Source organism: Stegastes partitus, unplaced genomic scaffold (genome assembly GCF_000690725.1).
Source record: "Stegastes partitus isolate 25-593 unplaced genomic scaffold, Stegastes_partitus-1.0.2 Scaffold175, whole genome shotgun sequence".
Classification (NCBI taxonomy): Eukaryota; Metazoa; Chordata; class Actinopteri; family Pomacentridae; genus Stegastes; species Stegastes partitus.
Window position 1 is genome coordinate 196,932 of NW_007577906.1, and position 17,952 is coordinate 214,883.

Consider the following 17,952-nt stretch of genomic DNA (forward strand, 5'->3'; position numbering starts at 1 on the left):
TCTGATCATTGATAAGCAGAATTTAATCCTGATAACCTCTAGCAGTCAACAAGTTCATGTAAAGTCTCCGGTGAAGTCGCCGCCCTGGAAACGAACAAAAAGCAGCTTTGTAATGTCGTAGAGATCCTTTTCTAAACTTAACCGAGTAGTTTTAATGCTTAAAAGAAAGTCAGAACGAGTGTAAAGTCAAAAACTAACACTGTCATAATAAACCGACACTGGACTTGGACTCAAGTCTCCTGCGTGAAAGAAAATAGAAATTAAAATTCATACTTTTTGTGTCTGAATTTCTGCAGATTTCCACCTGCAACCAGGGATTTGTGACGTGCACACGAAAAACAAAAAGAAAAAAATGCTAATTATAGAAGAAACTGACGTCAGTGCACAAATAAAACATGCCAAGAGTATTAATAGTTTCATTTACAGAAGCTAATTTATTTATTTTTAAAGTAGTTTTTTAAGCACTCATCAGTCCAAATCTATTAAAACCAATAAATCTGTCTTTACATATTAGTAATTGATGCACTTCTCTGCTATTTCTAAGCATTTTAATAACAATAAAAATCTGTTAAACTCCGGTTAATAGTCGTCTATTCAGGAAAAACATCAATTTGAAGGCTGAAAATTCAACCTGTCATCATTGTGCACGCCAGTTAAAGCGTCTTAAACCTTCATCATTTATCCTTTTCTACATGTTTTTGAAAGACGGTGCAAAATTCTCATCAACCCCCGTCAACCGTTCAGTTTAGATCTGATACACAAACGAGCAGTTTCACCTCCTCAGCACCAGATATCTATCGTGCTCGCATCGTTTTGCAGAATTATCCGACGCCCGGGCGTTCAGACCTCCGCTTCGCTCAGACAAATACGCGGGATTGTCTCGTATCAGGTGAGTGATGTGATGAAAGCCGGCAGTAAACCTGCAGCCGCTCTGGAAAAACGATGTCAAAACCCCGGCGCTCTGCCTCATTTTATTCCAGCCCATGTATAAAACACAATGTGGGAATAGGTTTGACTGATCTATCCCATCTAATATGCGACTTTCTCTCTTTTTTTTTTTCCTTTTGCTCATAAGTTGCAAATGGCTTCATTAAAACAAAAGCACGACCATAGGGAGCACATAAAACATGCTGCTGCTACCTAATATGGTATTTATGACCGCGGCTAAATGTAGACTGAATTAAAGTTTAAAGGATTGCAGTCAGGTAGACGTTTGTGGAGGAATGTCCATTAACGAGATGAAAGGAGAAGTGTGCTGTTCCCTCGTGGCCCGGCCGGCCGGCGGTGGCGGTGGTGGGATGTAGAGAGACGTCTGGCTGGACCCGGACACCTCGCAAATGAGAAATCGACTGACGGGGAGTCGCCTCCTGTATTTACAGAAATAATTAAAATCGTCTCTCGCCAAGAAGTTTGGAAATAAACCAATTAACGGCTGCTGGAGGCGAAACGCCACCAGTTTCCTTCAGAGAGGTTCAGGTGGAAACGATCAGAAACGTTTCTACCGTGTGCTCGGTAAACAGAAGTCCTGATCAAATCCAGCTGCTGGCTTTTTTATTTCCTCCGACTCCGGTGTCTCCGTCCATGCATGATGTTTAGCTGTAGCTTACAGTCAGTCCCCCGTGAGTGTTCACACATGGAGGTTTCTTTAAGTCAACACAGTTTCGGTTTCACTTCAGCACCTCAAACTTTCTTTTTTTGTGTTTTTAATTCCAGCAACTTTTCCCAACTTTGTCTTCATGCTGTAAAAATAATTTATTCCAAAAAAAAAAGCTGCACTGGACAAGTTTTGTTCTGAAGACTGCAGGAGAAATAGATTAGTTTTCAGATTTGGCTGTTTTTGCTGCTTTAAAAAGTGGAAAATGGAAGGAAAACGTGTGTTTTGGTGTTTATTGTGCTTTGTCTATTGGTTATTTATGCAAATGTGTGAATAATTAATGAGAGAATGAATCATTTGCATACTTAAAAATGACTTGTAATACAAAAAAAATTACAAAAAAGTCTAAAAATCACGATATTTATTGGGTAAAATTAAAAAATAATGATCCTAAACTTAGTTTTTTTGTACTGATTTCTTGGAATAAATCATTTCCCCCCCTATATGTTCTGCAAATGAGCTTGTTCCTCATTTCTAGAACATTTTATTCCTATAAATGTCACAAGAATTAGTATTTTAGTTTCCCTGAGTTAACTAAATCCTCGTTTGTCGCTAATATTTAATCAAAACAAAATGCTGATCTCGTGAATATTTAATAAGACGACGCCTCGTTTTAGAAAACTTGTAATCCGAAGTTTAGTCAGACATTTAGTCACATTTCTGGTCTGGAAATTAATGCAAATGAATGCATATGTAATGAGATGACACCTCATTTGCATATTTAAGCAGAACGTTTAATAAAACTTAAATCACTGTTTTATTCTAAGGAGCCAACTGGAGAAGCTTGATGAGGATTTCTATCATATATCATATATAAATCTCCACTTTTTGGAGGATTTTAGTCCCAACAAAAATCACAAAATTCAGTGTTTTCCTGCTTTATTAGCGTATAAAAATAGATTCTCTTTTGTTGAAACCTTTGACTCAAACAAACCGAAACACGAGTTTTGAAGCCGGCTTCGTCTGATATTTGTGTTGTGCAGCTTAATGCAGAGCGGTGCCTGTCTGGACACATGACGCCTCATTTGCATGTTTAATTAGAACATTTAGGAAAACTTGTGATACAATAGAACCCTTGTCTTCATGTAAATAATGAACTGAGGAGGTTTAATGGTGATATTTAGACGTTACATTTCATTTTCACCATCTTCCATCTTCGTTATTTAAACACTGAGCTTTAGATGATGGTGATTCCTTTGTTTTTATGTTAATATATTAAAAAATAATTAGAATTTTCTTGTTTGAAAAGGTTTTTTCTGCGAGAAATTGTCCAATTTTTACACCAAAAATAGGTTAAAAGTGTGAAATGCTTCACCTGAAACATACATTTTTAGAATATGCGGAAAAATATTTATCTCAGTTTGCATAAAAACTTAAAAAACAGAATCAACATTGACTCGTTATTTTTACAATAATTGGATTTTGTGATGTTTAATTCCGTCGAGCGTTAAATGTTTAATCAGTCGGTAAATGTGAATAATTCACAGCGCTGCAGGTTTTTACTGTTTGATTCAGTCAGGTGTTGTTTTATAGGATTTATTTGGGCTTTAACCGCCGTCGCTCAGGTAAATTCACACCGTAAATAATCCTGTGAGTTTAATATTTAACGTCGTCAATGTCTCCGCTGGATGTTTGATACGATGCTGGGCGTTAAATTTACATTTTCTTTATTAATACATGAGACACGAAGGTCTCGCAGCGTAATTACCCGTAAAAACGAACATTTTTCTTTGTCTGAATTGTTTTAATTAGAAGCATAACAAGAAAAAGTTTTGCTTCTTTGAATCACTGGAAAGCAGAAGGTTTGTGGATTTAGGATTCACTTGTTGTGCCGAGAAGTGATATCGGAGATAATTTGGGTAAACAGGGCGAGTCTGTCGGCGTCAGGAGCACTTAGGTGGGCGAGCCGGAGCGACCCAGAGCGCTTTCTGTACCGCCGCTAAATTATTTATGATGCGGATTCATATATTTGCATGTATGTATTCAGACGGATATAGGCTGAGTGGAAATCGGCACCAAACAAATCATCCTCCCGCAAAACATTATTCATGTATTCTTCTTTATATTAGAGTTTGTTTGCCTCACGGCGATCGGCAACTCGCTGCTCAAAGTTGACCCAGTTTGAGATCCGCCGGTCGAGATGTGATCGATGCGGGAAAAAAAAAACACAGAAACCCTGATGCAGAAGATGCAGCTTTTGTTTAAGTTCTGGCTTCGTGTGTGCGAGGTGGACGCCTGCTTTTGTTAGCAGGTGATAGCGTAAATATTTTAGTAATGGTTTACATCCTCGCCCACCTTTGTTAGCTCACAGATGGGCGGATGAAAGGTTTCCCCCGCTTGTCTTCTTTTTCTTTTTTTTTCCCTTCACGTGACCTCGGTTGAATGTAAAAATTTGTGACACAAAGTGGCGCGGTTTCATATTTGCTCAGCGGCGAGCGGCGTAATGGCACGACTCCGGTAGCCGGATCACCGGAGGCGCCGCGCCGGGGGACAACCTGGGATCACCGTGCTGCTGATTTATGCATGAACCATGTGCTCACTTTTTTTTTTTTTAGCCGAGACAGACGGAGTCCACGTTTTCCGGAAGACGTCCTCCTCTTTTTTTTTTTTTCCAGCGATGCTTCGGGGAGGGAAAAAGCCGACGGGGGGACGGGCGGAGGCCTTCCCACAAAGACATTACATATTCCGGTGCGGTGTTGGCCGCCGCTACCTGTCTGTTTGAGCCATCTGTGCAGCCAAATGAGGAACACGGCGGAAGCAGACGGGACAATAACCTGTTAATGCAAAGTTACCGCCCAGCTGGAAGGAAATCAGCAACCTCAGGTGGATAAATGCGGCTTTTTAGGAGGCGGAAGCAGCCGACAAGTTGTAAAAAGCAGAAGAAATATTAGATTTGTGCTCGAGTGAAGAAACTATGCTGCTGTGGTAAAAATCCCTGCAAACCTGCTTTAATCTTTGTCTGAATTAAACGTTTTTATGACGATTCTTGCTCAGCTTTAGTGCAAGTGTTTCCCCCGTCACTGTTGTGCAGGGGCACCATCCCTGCATCCCGGGCTTAGCTCCACGAAAAGATGACTGTTGTTGCATGAACAGGCCTCTCTTACTGAGATTTTTATTAATTGTGGGATTCTTTCAGCTCAATTAGAATTTAAATAGGCTACACAAATAAAAGTGTTTTGCTTATACTAAGAACTCTGTTAAATTTTGGGGGGTTTCTGCTCCTACTTTATTTTTTACTCACTGTTCGCTCATTTTTCACTGCAATATAAAGTCCTGCCCCTCAATAGAAACAGAACAACCATGACCAGAAGGAGACAGAACTGTTTGGTGTGCATTGTGACACAGTTAGACGGCAGTAAATCATAAAAAAATAGTTGTTGCAATTATTCATTTTATAAAAACAAACAAAAAATAAACCTGCAATTCCACCAAAAACACTCAGAATTTTCATCATGTGACTGTTGGTTGCAGCTGAGTCAGTCATAGTTCCCCCATTGCGATAAGGAATGCAGAATTTTTTGCTTTTTACAGAATTTTGATAGAGCAAAGGGTTTGTTTTTCGGCTAGTTTTTAAACGAGACATGCAGTGATTTAAAATATCTTGTCTGAGATGAGTAGTTCAAGGACTGTCTGAAAGTGGAAAATCTGATGATTCTTTCTGTTTTGACAGTTTCTGGCTTATAAATTGTATATTTTTGGTAATTCTCTCTTTTAAAGACAACATTTTTAATTTGTTTGCATAATTGTTTCCCGAATTTTTCACTATTAGTTGCAGCTAGTGGCTCTAGCAGAGAAATTTTTTAATGCCAACTGTTTATTTTGGTTAGAATTTTAAAATGAGACATGTTGAATAAATTGATTTTTGATTAACATTTTCAGAATTTAGGCTTAGATTTGGTTACCTTTTCCGACAGAGCGTCACGTCACAGATGAGCAGCTCAAATTCAGTCTTTGTTTTTACTGTTTCTGGTTCGTTTTTAAACAACAACGTGCCTTTTAAACCTGTCTGACCTCGAAATGCTCAGAATTTTTGTCACGTGACTGTTGGATGCAGCTGAGTCAGTCATAGTTCCCCTGTTTCGATGAGGAGTGCAGAATTTTTTGCTTTTTACAGAATTTTGATAGTGCAGAGGGTTTTTTTTTGGCTAATTTTTAAACGAGACGTGCAGTGATTTAAAATATCTCGATTTTGAAACAGCATGTAAGAGATGAGTAGTTCAAGGACCGTGTTAAAGTGGGAAATCCGATGATTCTTTATGTTTTGACAGTTTCTGGCTGATTGTGACATTTTTATTTGTTTACATAATTGTCCCCCACATCTTTGGCACTATTGGTCGCAGCTAGTGTTTTTTTAAATTTTATTTTACTGACTTTGCTTCGTGCAAACTGTTTATTTTGTAGGAATTTTTAACTGAGACACGTAGAATAAAGTGATTTTTGATTAAATATTCAGATTTTACGCTTAGATTTGGCTACGTTTTCTGGTAGTTCACAGATGACTAGTTCAAAGACGGTCTTTGTTTTTACTGTTTCTGGTTTTTAAACAAACCTGTCCGACCTCGCCAGTGCCCCACCTGTGGCCTCCGTTAACAAAAAGCAGAAACAGAAAACAGCAAAAACAAAAAGCCTTTTTTTTTTTTCTCTTCCTCTGATCGCCGTGAAATGCCGTGTTTGCAACTGGCGTCATGCATTAGGCATGAACGCTCATAATTAATGCAGCAGATATCAGCTGAGCGTCCTCCCCAGGTGACCTTAACGCCGTCCGACAGCACAAACACATCACCAGAACCTTCACGTTTTGAACTTCCAAACCCTCCAACGTTGAGCCAAATATAACCAATTTCAGTGCAGAATTCAAATGTTTTTTTTCCCTTTTGTTGTTTACATCTGGATAACAGATTGCACCTCCAGCACATGAAATATGGAAGTGGGGCACATGTACCTAAATTATACGGCGCGCAGCACGCATTAGCCTCCACCGAGGAGCTCCTGGAACATGTGGACTCGGATGTTCTCCTCAGAGAGCGCTCATCAAAGTGGCTGCGAACGGAATTATTCCTCCTCAGATGCGTCCCCTCCCTGCTCTGTTTCTATATAAGTAATGTTTTTGTTCATTTAAAAACACGATATCTGCTGGAAATCTGAGCCCCGCCAGCGTCCCCCTCCTCCCCGCTTGCCTTGACGGCGCTCTGCTTAAGCACGCCGACTATCCATATTTGAAGGCGCCACCGGCTGCGTAGGTAAAGACGGGAATTTGTAGTGACAAGGGGAGGGCGTCGGCACAACGGAGGTAGCTCAGCGACGAGACAAGCTCCTCCAGCGGAGCCAAATGAGCCTTGTCAGTCGCCAGTTGGTGCAGTAATTATAAAGGGTGCGTTGAATTTCCCAGGGATTCCAGGAGAACGGCATAATGGATAAAAGCACTAAGAATTTTATAAGACGAGATGGAGGGAGGAGGGAAAGAAAAGGGAAGGAAAATCCACCGAACTCCACCCTGGATTTATGTCAGACACGGATGTTTTTTCAAGTCTAATTTTGCTGTTTGTTTACAGATTAATTAGAGACAATATAAGACTAAAAATCAGAGTCATCATTCAAGGCCACAGCTGTCTTTACAAAAATGTATTATTTACAGGTGTTTTATGACATTTTTATCATTTATCAGTTAAATTACAGATTTTTTTTTTCCTCTATATTTAATACAAATTCTAATGTATTTACAGTGATTTTTTCTGTTGTTTTAAATCTTTAATTACTTTGTTAGAGACGACCTCTACCTGTTTAATATCACCTTTATACAGTATTTGTGCTGCAGACAGTTTCTGCTCTTTTTACCATTTATTTACATTTATTCCAGCAGTTTATTTCTTGTATTTTTTTTCTCACACTGCTGCTACCACGTTTTCACAGTTTATTTTAATTTTTGTAAATAAATTTAAAGTATTTTTCACCCTTTTTTTGGACAGTGTTTTTTTTTTTTAAATCATTAATGCAAATTTAAAATTTCATTTTCCCTGTTTTTTTAAAATGTATAAATATATTTACTAATCTCAGCTTTTTTTTGCTTGTTATTTTTGATTCCCATCCTGCAATATTTTTTATGTATTTTTATATTTTATTTTGTGATTTAATTTTTTGTGATTTACCTTTTTTTTTTAGCAGTTAAAGGCAGATATTTTTTTTAAAACAATTTCTGCCAGATTTTAATAGTTTTTCTGCCGTTTTTCTGCTTTTTTCGCAATTTTTATAACATTTTTTTTTCTTGCACCTTTTGCTGTTTTTTCTACATTTTATTTTAAATGATTATTTTTGGCACATTTGCCCCCAGATTTTCAAGTTTTTACAATTTTTCTAGGTTTTTTTATTTTATTTATTATTTTTCTGGCACCTTTGTTGTCAGAATTTCATTTATTTCATTTTATTTATTTGTTTTTACATTTTTTTCCTACAGTTTCTACAGTCTATTTTATCTTTACTACCCAGATTCTCACCATCTTTCATACATTTTCCTTCACATTGCTCCCATCAGGCCTCTCTTGAACAGGAATAGCAGCCGTTGCTCTGAACCACCCGTTAAACTGTTGATCGTTTCCTCTGTAATCCGACAGATAACAGGTGCGCCGGCTCGTCTGAACCCTTTTTCTCGTTCCAAGAATAAAAACCCGACTCCTGTCTGACGGCGTGATGACGGCGTTCCCGTTACCTCCGCTGATGTACAGACGCGATCCCGGCGGGGGCCTGCCTGTTCCCTCGTTGTTAGCCATCATTAAAAATGCTGCATAATTGGGTTTTGTCATGTTTCTGAATAACTTATTTCATCTCCTACGAATTCTTGAAGTTGTTTCATTTCATCTGAAGGTGTTTTTTCAGCTGATGAGGTTTGGCACAGCATAAAGCGGAATGGAGATGTAAGGACATGGTGCGTTATTGCTCTGGGAGCAGGGATTTGCCAGTGATTGTATCATATTTTAATAAAGACGCTCCAATCATCGGGAGGCGTGCGCACACGGACCACAATTACCAGACACAAAAACCTACCTGTGCACCGTTGTCTTGTCGCCAATTTGCCTAATTCGATCTCACGCCGTCGCGGAACAGACGACAAATTGGTTCTGAGGTGTTTTCTCATAGTTTTGACCGGAATGAGCTCCTGCAGATTAGATTTCCGTTATTAAGGAGCGGCGTCGGTTTGTGTTCTTGTGTGATTTTAATCTAAAAACTTCAGGTGTGAGTCTGTAAAACCGGCTCCCATCGGAGGGCTTTAATTTAAAAGGTGCGAAACGCGCAAACATCTCAATTCTTAAGCGTCTCTGGCAGCGCTCGGCCTTTGAAGCGGCGGATCCGACTCCAGCGTAACGGTGTGTTCCTCCCCTCCTCCTGCAAAACGTCTCCGCAGGCCTGCTTAAAAATGAATTAAAGGCGAGCCGGCTGTTTACCTAGTTGCTAAAAGGGCAGATCTGAAGCGTTTCTCTTCTTCTGGGACTGTTTGTTTACCCCGCAGACGTGTTCGAGTCTGGCAGCTACGTCTGTTCAGGTATCCGACAAACCTGTTTGCTCTGCATCCTCCCCGAAGCCGCCTCGCAGCGCCGCTCAGCGACGGCCGTCCTGATTCGCCGTGACACCGGAGTCAGTCCTCAGTCACTCCGATCGCGTCAAGGGAGTCGGCTGAGACGAGGCGACGGCGGATGGCCTATTTATACCTCCGTCACCTGATCTCTCGCCGCCCCGCGGGCCTCGAATATTTAATTGACAGCAGCATATTCTGAAATGTGTGATTGGCCTCCAGCCCGCTTTTTTTTTTTTTTTTTTTTAATTACGAAAACACTTTGTATACAGTAATTCACGCTAAAAGCGAACCAAGCGCCCTTTTTTTTTTTTTTTTTTAATTTTACCTCCACGGCGCACGTCAGGTTGGTCCACATGATGTCGTGTTTATTCTGCCAGGAGCTGGTTCACAATCTGCCCGTTTGTTCACGTGTTCGTTTCCTTCTTCCGACCGCTTTGACTTCCAGCTTTGCTTCATTGGGTGGCGGTTCTGGACTGGTTCTACTGGTGGGGCCGGTGTTTGATCACAGGGGGCACGTTAGAAAACCACAACACTGATATTTAAGCACAAAAAGCTTTTATTTACTTTGTTAGAATTAAATGTTTAACATGAGGAACATTTAAAATCAGTCACCTGAGTGGTTTGGTTTCCTTCCATTCAACATCCACCGTTGCCACAGCAACAGGATGCGGCGGTTGTGCCGTCTAGTCAGCTGGTTCTGACATATGTTAAGATCCAAAGCCCTGGTCCCTCTGGATTCTAGAGTCAGGACACCAAGATCCCTGAGTCCATCATCAGAAATGGTGGATGGCTGGAATGCTTTATCACCTTCAGAGCTTCCTGGACGAGTGACGGGCCGCACAACACCTGAGAGGCGTAGCTTTGTTTAATCAGAACAATAAACATAATAATAAATATATAGTGTGTATTATATATGACTAGTATATTAATACATCTATATTTAACCACAACCACTGCTCCATACTAACCCTACCCGTTAATTACTTGACTCACCACTGGTTTTATAAACCAGTCCTGCATTATGTGGCGTCCTCATGAAGGTCCGTATACGTCCATTTGACGGCACCGGGACCAAAGCCCAGCTACAGTTTGGGTTCGTCGCTCTAGTTCATCGTACAGATCAGCGGTCTCCAACCTTTTAAGCACCACAGACCGGTTTTACGCAAGAACATTGGTCATTGCACACATAACAAAACATAATTGGTTGTTTTCTATTAAAAGTTTCATAAAGTAATAAGATTACTTGCTAAATATGTGGGTTTACTTTTCTTCTGTTTCAGCATCGAGTCGTTTGTTTTGTTATTTATTTCGGCGGCGGTCAGACTGACGGCTTCGTTTAACGGCCGAGCATGAAAATGGACAGAAATAAGCGCAGATATAAGTGACGGGAAGACGAGCTAGTTATTTTTCAAAATAAAACACCCTGCAGACTGGAAATAAAAATAAAGCAATAAAATGTTTTTATTCTTTCTGTGCAGCCTGGTACCGGTGGTTGGGGACCGCTGGTATAGAGCGTAGAGCCACATTAGTTTTGGCGCTAGCGCATGTCATCGTTATAAAATGATCAGGTTATTACTCAGTCAGCGCCGTGTAGAACCGCCACTGGTTCACAGTTTCCTTTCTTTTAAGCTCCTGTCTTTTTCTTCCTCACTGTAGCTCCATTTCTTTTAACTGCACCTCTATCCATAAAACATTTTTAAAAAGTTGAATTTCTTTGAATTTTCCTTTGCAAAAGAACAAAAACCCTCAAATCAACATGCACAACACTGGTCCACATGTCCACAAATGTTGAAAAAACAAAAACACCAAACATATATTTTTGGATCCTGCCATTTTTCGCACTAATATCAACTTTTGGAAGATGTTTCACCGTGTTGACTGTATCCTCCAACAGTTTGCTTCTCTGTATAGCATGTTTAAGCCATGCTGCATTTATTTTATTGATCAAATGTTTTATTTTCCTGTCGTCTGCTCACTACACTGCCTGCAGTTCAGCTGAAAATGTTATCAATTATTGTAACGTCATTGTCGCTGCAACCGAGTCAGATGTGGGTTTTTTTTGTTTGATTTTTGACAGCTTTTGTGGATAGCTGTTTATTTTTGGTGAGTTTTTAATCAGATATGTACAAAAATAGTGATTTAAACTTAGATTTGAGTTTTTTTTCCCCCAATACAACCACACATTAGACAGATTTTCCTTCCTTTTTTTGCAGTTTCTTGCTCATAAACGGTATCATTTTGTCAATTCCTGCACCCCTATAGAAACAGAACAGAAGGAGAGAGATCAGAGAAATACTTTGCTCGAGACCGACAGCATCATTCGTGCAGGTGTTACCGATTGTTGTGTCACTTCTGGTGTAAAACAAACAGCCGACGTGCAGAACGCAGTCCGTGATCGAGGTCAGGATTAATAATTACATCCTGACCCGAGAAGCCGAGCAGCTGAGTAAATACGGCTTTATGTAAGTGTGCTTATGTAACGGCGAGTCAGCCGCAGCCTCCCGATCGTTAAAAACCAATCTGTGTCGTAGAAGACGTCATTAAAGGCCCAGAGGCTCGTTTTTAATTCGTTAAATACGTCAGGATTCGTCATAATTACGCGACAAAACATAAAAAACTTGAATTCTTGCCAACTGTGACGTCATGATTATATAATGATAAAAATCTAAATAATGATGGAAAACTCCCAGAAATAAATAAAAGGATTGTGTACTGGAAATAAATAGGATTCAGGGTTTAAAAAATGCAAAATTAAAACTCAGAATCAGCCTCAGTTTGTTGTGTTTGGCTCAAATGACAGTAAATCTAAGAGCTGCTTCTGAGGCTGCTTGACTTTTATTTTGGTATTTATTCAGCTTGATTGTAGAAAATACTCATGTCGTGTAAATAAACACATTTAAATAATAAATCATGTAATTAAAATCGACTCTACACACAATACAGATTTAACTCTGCTATACTGTACCTATTGTTCTGTGTGGACACTGCCTGCAGTTCAACCAAGAAAAAAAATCCTCAAATTTTTGTCACGTGATCGTTTGTTGCAGCCGAGTCACTCAAAAGTTTCCTTCTGCATCAAAGACTGCAGAATTTTTTATGTTTTACAGAATCTCATGAAAGTAAAATGTGTATTTTAGGTGTATTTTTAAATACGACGTGATTTGGGTGAAACGTGACATTAAGCTCACATTTGGTCGAAAAAAGTTGCCAACCGCAGTTCAACCGAAAAAATCCCAGAACTTTTGTCACATGATCAGTTATTGCAACTGAGTCGCTCAAAAGTTTTCTTTTAGGTCGAGAAGTGTAGAATTTTTTGTTTTTCACAGAATCTCATTTGAGTAAAAGGTGTATTTTTAATGTATTTTTAAATGAGATGCGATCTTGATGAAGAAGGATGATTTTAAGCTCAGATTCGGTCAAAAAAAAGTTTCCAACTGTGACGTCATGATTACACAATGAAAAAAAAGGGAAAAAACAGTGATGAAAACTCCCAGAAATAAATATAAAGATCGTAGCCATGAAATTGATATGAATCAGGGGTTAAAAGATGTGAACTTTCAACTCCGAATCAGCTTTAGTTTGTTCTATTTTGCTGAACTTACAGTAAATCTAACACTGTCTGCAGTTCAATGGGAAAAAAAAATCACAGAATTTTTGTCACGTAATCAGTTGTTGCAGTCGAGTCACTCAAAAGTTTTCTTTTAGGGCGAGAAGTGTAGAATTTTTTGTTTTTCGCAGAATCTCATTACAGTAAAAAGTGTATTTTTAGTGTATTTTTTAAATGAGACATGATTTTGGTGAAGTATGATGATTTTAAGCTCAGATTTGGTCAGAAGAAAGTTGCCAATGGCAGTTAAACCAAAAAAATCCACAAATTTTTGACATGTGATCGATTGTTTCAGTGGAGTCACTCAAAGGTTTTCTTTTGCACCAAGAAGTGTAGAATTTTTTGTTTTTCGCAGAATCTCGTTAGAATAAAGAGCGGATTTTTTGTGTATTTTTAAAATTAGACGCAATTTTGATGAAATGGGATGATCTTGAACTCAGATTGGGTCAAAAAAAGCGGCGAATCTCGTGACTTTTGCTGTTTCTACAGTTTGTAGCTCCAACAAAATGTATACTTTTGGCTTTCAACTGTTTACTTCATGTTGTCCATTTGGCGTTTTAACTTTTCTCATTTGTCCGTCGTTGCTCTCACGTTTACATTCCTCAGTTTTCCTCTCATTTATGTGTTTCTTCGTTTGTTAATCAATGAAAATTCCTCGTTTTGCTTCATTCTTTCACTTTCTGATACAAACTAATCAACCCTACATGAGTCCTCCCTCCTCCACATTACTCATCTATTTATTCATCCGTAGACTTTAACTGGTTTTCAGGAACCTCCCCCCGCCTCAGCCTTTGGATCTTTCCCTCCAAACACAGGAAAGGTGTTGACCGACGTTGGACAGATCGGAGGAGCCCAAACTCGCTGTAATCACATTTACTTGGCCCTTATCGGCGTGTTTGACATTTTGTCTCAGCGGCCCGACAGCCGAAGCGCGGGCCGAGCCGAACCGCGAGCTGTCAAAACCCGCCGCTCGGCCCGTGCCATGTTAAACAGCCGCCATCTGGGCCCGCCGTAAACACTCGGCCCCCGTAATCAGCCCCACATGTGGCTGCACATGCTGCCGTGGACGTCCGGGAAGCTGTCAGTGTGAAACGGATACAGCGTCAGGATTACGATTTGATAAATATTTGAACTCCGGCTCTCCTCCTATTATAATTAAGGCAGGTTTCAAACCGGCCCCGCGTTTGATCTCGACGCCGTCCCAATACGCGGCTTAAGACGGGACGTTTATTCAATCGCAGCTGCACCGCGAAAACCTCCAGCAGCTGGCAGTTAAAAGAAAAGCCCTCCCCGTGGATACGGTTACACCGCGAGATATCATCAATCTGTGATTTCGATGCATTCCAGCAGCGGTGCGGCGGTTCGACTTACCTTTCTGGTGAACCCGCTTTCCCTCAAACTGCCTCGGCGGATTGCGCCCGACTTACATTCTGCAGAGGCGCTTTGACAGACGCCCAGAAGACGGGGCGTGACCTCGCCGCTCGGGCGTAGCTAGCTCGCCCGGTGGCTCGCAACATGTGCAGTAATTGTCGCCTCGACTTTGTTGTGGCGACGCCGGATTCTGGTCTGTTTTCTGCTCAACCTCCTCCACGGTGTTTTTTTTTTGCAAAGAAGCTCAGTTTAAATGAGAAAAAAACCTTAATTTGTTTTGACGTTTTGACAAATTCATGAATTTATTTATTGCAGTTTAACCCTCTTTTAAAATGCATTTTATTTTGCGTAATAAATTGATAAAATTAAACCATTCATCAAAGCCAGAAACTGTAAAAACAGAAAAAAATGTTGATTTTTATCTTTCTCATAGTAATTAAATCTATCATGTTGGACTTTAGGTTTCTAAATTAAAATTAACCAAATCTATGTAAAATCACCATATTTCAAATTATTTTATTCTACATGTCTCATTTAAAAATTCACAAAAAATACGTTGCTTGCATTAAAAAGATTGTGTTAAAAACAAAAAATTCTGTGTTCCATTGTGCATCCAAACAGCCATGAGTGACTCAGCTCTGACCAACAGTCACGTGACAAAAATTCACTTTTTCAGCTGAGCTGCAGGCCGTGTTTACTCAGAGATGAAGGAAAACAAATTAAAAATGTAAAATGTGGAAACTCATGATTAATTCCCAGTATTGCTAACATCTGCGTGGAAAAGTATTGCACATGTTGATTCAGGCTTTTTTTCAATTGTCGTAAATCAAATAATCAAAGAAATTCAACCTTTTTTTTGCCTTTTTTATGTGATTTATAGCATCATGACTGCTGTTTTTAATGTTTGCAAATTCATGCCATCAGAATAAAAATGTCCTGCAGCTGCAAAACAACCGGTGATGTGTTTCCTCATTGTGTTGCGAAATGAGAAATCCTGCTCCGTAGCGCTCCGGTCTAAATTTAACTGAGATCAGAGGACGTGAGTTGGCGACCGGCAGCGAGCGGCGTGATGTAAGATGGCGGATTATGGAGCGAATCGAGATGCGTCACTGATAAATTTCAGGTGGCAGCTTGATAAGCTCGTCGTGTCGCCGCCTGGTCGAGCGCCAAGTGGAGTCGGAGCGTCGGGAAGCCGAGCGAGCGCCCTCTGCAGAGATCTGCTTAAGTTTAAGATTAAAACTAGATCTGGAGTTTCTTCCTCTTCCCGCCGTGCATCGGGGGCACCACATGGCCTTGCGTCTGCCGTTTGTGTTGCTTTCTTGAGTTATTGCGAGTGTCGCGGGCGTTCGCAGTGAACAGAAGGGAACAAAGACAGTGAAATGAACCCCTCATTGATCTCCGGATTGAGAACATCTGCCCCCCGAAACCTGAGGGGGGTTGGGAGGCTCGGCGGAGGAGTTGTGGGAAGTTGTGCGAATGCAAAGCGGCAGAGTTCAGGTGCAATTTGAAGTCGCAATACAGGAGAATAGTGCTTTAAAACGCAGGTTCTGGGTGTTTTTTTTTGCACGTTTTTGCTCATTGTGGGTTCATTTTTTACTGTAATATGGAGTCAGACAGTCAAACAGTTAAAAAAGATGCATACCTTCTTTATTTCAAGTTCCCAAAAGTCTTATAAATCTTAAAAAAATCAAAAATAGTGGCTCTACATGCTGCAGAAATCTTACTACTTCCATTTATTTTCTTGCTATACTTGTCTTCTATCTACTCGGTGTAAACACAGCCGGCAGTTCAGCCCACATTTCTTAAAATAAGTGTTTTTCACCCCACGTTTCACTGTGCTGAATGTGTCTTAAATCACTCTGTATACAGTTTCTGAGCCATGCTGCATTTATTTATTGATCACATTTTGCTGTCTATGTCTTTTACTGCCTTCCGTCTGCTTTTCCGTGCACACAGCCTGCAGTTCACCCGAAAACTTCTTGAATTTTTATCGCATGACTATTGGTCGCAGCTGAGTCGGTGAACACTTCACGGTTGCGTCAAGGAGCGCAAAATATTTTGCTTTTTGCAGAATCGGGTTCAAGTAAACGGCTTATTTTTGGTGAATTTTCAAACTAGTCGTGTCAAATCAAGGGATTTTGATAAAATATGTTGATCTTAAGCTTAAATTTGGTCAATTTTTCTGACAGAACTGCACATCACACATGTTAAATTCAGTTTTTTAAAGAAAGAAAACCCACTTTTCACACCTGTAGTTGGTTTCTAGGGTTGTGACGATGAACAGAAATCATTTTAAGACAGCAGTGAACCCTTTTAGTCAGTGTAAATGAAGTTGTATCGCGGCTTTTCAGGTCACCAGCTTCACTTCATCTCTTAGTTTACTGCAGGTATTAAGGATCCAAACTGTTACACAACACGTCCCTGCAGCGTCTTGCTTTTCATTTACAGAACAAACACAACAGGACGAGTCATAATGTGATGATAAGCTGCAGCCCCAACCTTTCCTTAACCTGCTTCCTGCTGAAATTATGTCCCGCGTATGAATCTGACCCTGTTCTCGTTCTTATCTGTGTCCCTGCCTCCTCCGACGTTATTCGTTTTTCCCCCCGCGAGGTTCATTTAAAGTTCCATCTAATCCAATAAAGGATGTGATACATGCTCGGCGGCTCTGTGCACCGGCGCCTGTCGACCTGAGCGTTTGGATGTTGTGTGCCGGGCTCCTCTCTCGGCCCGAGCCGATACATCATCCCGCGGTGACGGCGTCTCCGAGCGCCGGACCGGCTCCAGCTGGCCCTGGGGGGTCAAGCTCTTAAATGAGATTTCAGCACCGCTGACCCGTGCTCTGGTCCTCTCACCTTTTCGCCAGGAGAACAGGAATGACCTCCGACCTCGGGGATCGGCCGCCGTCCTGCCTCCAAGTGGCGACCCGTCAGCCGCAGCCGAGCGTGGACGAGGAGGTGAGGCGTCGGCGCCGGGACGAGCACGGAGGTGTGAAATGAAGAGGTCAGTCTGAGAAAGACATGTTTCACAAAGAGGGATACCTCCTCCTAAAAAACCTGAAAACCACTAGAAAGGATTCAGGTTGTTATATTGTCAGGGTCGTCTTAGTTGGTAGAGAACAGATGATGAAGAGATTGATGACTGGCTCAAAAATAACTGAATAAATGGTAAATATTGCATTTAATTGTGTAAAATTAACACATAATATGTTAGTTATTGAACAGGAAGAAACTAAACTGTAAAAACAACTGTAAAATAATAACAAAAAAGGAAATGCTGGGGCACCAAAAATATGCTGTGCAAAAACAGAAAAGTGTATTATTATTATTATTATTTTTTAAAGGCAGCAACTATTTTCCAACCTTTAAACTTTCCAGCCTTGATTTTACATAAAATTAAATGTGTTTTTGTGGCTTTTTAATGATTAATGACAATAATTACATGTGTAAAAACACCAGAATTAGCTGTAATAATGAGATAAAAACTATTTTAATCCTAATTAATGAAGGAAATTCTGCCAAAGAGAAATGCAAGAAGATATAAGTACAATGCATTAATTGAAAATAAAAATAAGGAAGTGGAAAGAGGACTAGAATAGAATAAAGTGACAAGTAACACTGGGAATGATGCTGAAACAGTAAAGTGATAGGACAATATTGCACATGAAATATAAAGAAAATTGCACATGAAGTTGAAATATTGCTCCCTAAACTGGAATCTTGCTCTAAAACATAAACCTCTTGTTGTTCTCTT